The sequence below is a fragment of the Rhagoletis pomonella genome, unplaced genomic scaffold (assembly GCF_013731165.1).
Source record: "Rhagoletis pomonella isolate Grant_MI unplaced genomic scaffold, Rhpom_1.0 Rhpom_scaffold_00002, whole genome shotgun sequence".
Taxonomy (NCBI): domain Eukaryota; kingdom Metazoa; phylum Arthropoda; class Insecta; order Diptera; family Tephritidae; genus Rhagoletis; species Rhagoletis pomonella.
The window spans coordinates 76,405,738-76,408,261 of record NW_023458556.1 but is presented as its reverse complement, the minus strand read 5'-3'; positions in this window follow the sequence as shown (position 1 = coordinate 76,408,261).

Sequence of the window (2,524 nt, the reverse complement as noted above, 5' to 3'; positions counted from 1 at the left end):
CGATGCTGTATGTTATTGTATCGTAGCGGATATGCTACGTTACAATTCAATAAATTTCGTTTTACACTATACTTTTTGAAACTATTTGGAGTTAATTATTTTTTGTTTCTTAAAAGCAACCCTGCGTGCTTGGAAGGCGTGTGTACCAATAATTTCATCCCTAGCATATTCATCCCCGAGGAAGGCTGTCGCCAAATTCACCGAAGGTTGTTTACTGGTTATATTGTGGACAAAAGAACGCTCAACTCGGGTAAAGTTTCCTTTTAGCTACTTAAGCAACCCTGCTGGTAGCTGGCAAGACCCACGTGATTAGTTAAACAATATTTAGACACAAAAAACAATAGAAATTGGTAACTATGCGAGGTATTTGTGTAATATATATACTTATTTAAAATATAAATCATGTATATACGAAAACAAAAATTTCCCTCTCCACTTTCCCATTAACAATTCACAATAGAGCAGTTTTTCACTTAACAACACTACTTTTCATATCGCGTATTTTTTAACCGACCTGGCTGAACTCGGATAAATAGCCGAGTTTGTGTTGGGGCTTTGTGTGTATTTCGTCATTTAAGCGGGTGTTCTTTTGTAGCTCGGTTGCAAAAGAATGGACCTACTGTATATATTGTGTTAGCCCAAGGTTTATATATGTATAAGAGATTGTGCAATACGCAGGTCCGTTATTCTTTTCTCGCAAAATTGGGCGACAACAACAGCGAAAACAGCAAGCAGCGGAAACAACAAGCAGCGTAAATAAACATAAAATTGAAGTGAAGGGAAGCGATTTCAAACCAATTGTAATCGACAGCTTATTCAAAAATACATTTACAGTTAATTTTAACCAAATTTTTACTCATGCCTTTATGTCGAAAAAGCCACAAAACCGGATTTTTTACTGCGGAAAATTTTTGCGAAATTTTCATTTAAACTCGCTATATCTCAGACGTTTGTGTATCGATTGATTTGCAATTTGTACACCAAAAACTAGAAACCAGGGACGTGAACCGGATGAAAAATTTTGTCGGTTCGGTTCAGCGGTTCTAACCGTTTTTGCACTTTTGGATTGGTTCGTCGAAGCGGTTTTTTTGGTCTTTGAACCGGGATTTCGGTTCGGTTCAACGGTTCGAAAAACAAACAACTAAAAGTCTAAGTTCGGGCGGAGCCGAACATTAAATACCCGGCGCAAGTATTAAATATATGATTTTCACCTTTCCGAAAGCTACTGCAACATGGTAAGCCGGGGTGTATCAATTTTGAGTAATTTAGCGTCCTTAAATTTCGAAATATTGAAGTTTCAAGCAATTCTGAAATGTACCGTTATATGAAAAGCGGCCTCAATTTTAGTCTGAATTCAATAATTTTCGACGTTTTGCTTTTATTTGGCAAGCACAATAGCCATACCGAGTTTGGTACAAATTGGTAGAACGGTTACCGAGATACATATATGGGATCATAAGTGGGCGATGCCACGCCCGTTTTCCAAAATTTTATCATAAACGTATTTCTTGGTAAAGGATTGTTGCAAGCATCAATTTTGAATAAATTAGCTTTAATATTTACTGATTTATCGAAGATTTCGTATTTCTCCAAATTACCGTTATATGGGAGGTAGGCGTGGTTATTGTCCGATTTAGCACCATCCGTCCTACGCCCGAAAGAAGTGCACGTACAAAGTTTCGTTAAGATATCTCAATTTTTACTCGAGTTATCGTGTTCACAGACGGACGGACAGACAGTCACCGCTTAATCGATTTCTTTCATTCTGACCATTTGTCTATATTATCTTGATTCGTTTTACCTGTTACAAACAACCGTTATGTGAACAAAGTTATAATACCCTTGTGCACAAGGGCGCTCGGGTACAGAGTGTCCAGATTTGGCGACAAAACTTAAAAAATTCTATAAATTTTCATCTATATTTCAAAATTTTGACTGACAATTTTTAGAGAAAAATTGCGTTGATTTTTTAGAATTTGTCTCAATGGTGTTGAACGTTTTCTTCCATGCAAACCTACATTTTACTCATGGAAGAAAATATGTAACACCCTTGAGAAACAAATTCTAAAAAATCAAAGGTAATTTAAAGCGACCTGCAGCTTGCGATATATTAACTGAGATTGAATGAGCAACAATTCTGTATACTAAATTTTTTCTAAAAACTGTCATTCAAAATTTTGATAAAAATTTGTATAATTTTTTTAGGTTTTGTAAAAAGTTTGAAAATTTCATTTATACCCTGTGGGGAAAATCTCTAGTTTTGAACTGGTACGCTTCTGGTACATTTCGCGATAAATCTCTTTTGCATGCAAACAACTGGCGAATTTAACACAGCGATGTCATAGGAATTGGAAATTGTCCCCCGCTGCATTACCTTTTCTACAGTTCAGAACCAGTCCTCAATTCGACATATGGGATCTAGTTCGCTTTGCACCCCATTTTCTATAGTTTCGAACCAGTTGTAAACGAAAAAAGTAACAAGATGTTTTCTTTTTGGGTTACCATGGTAGCCATTTTTTAATTA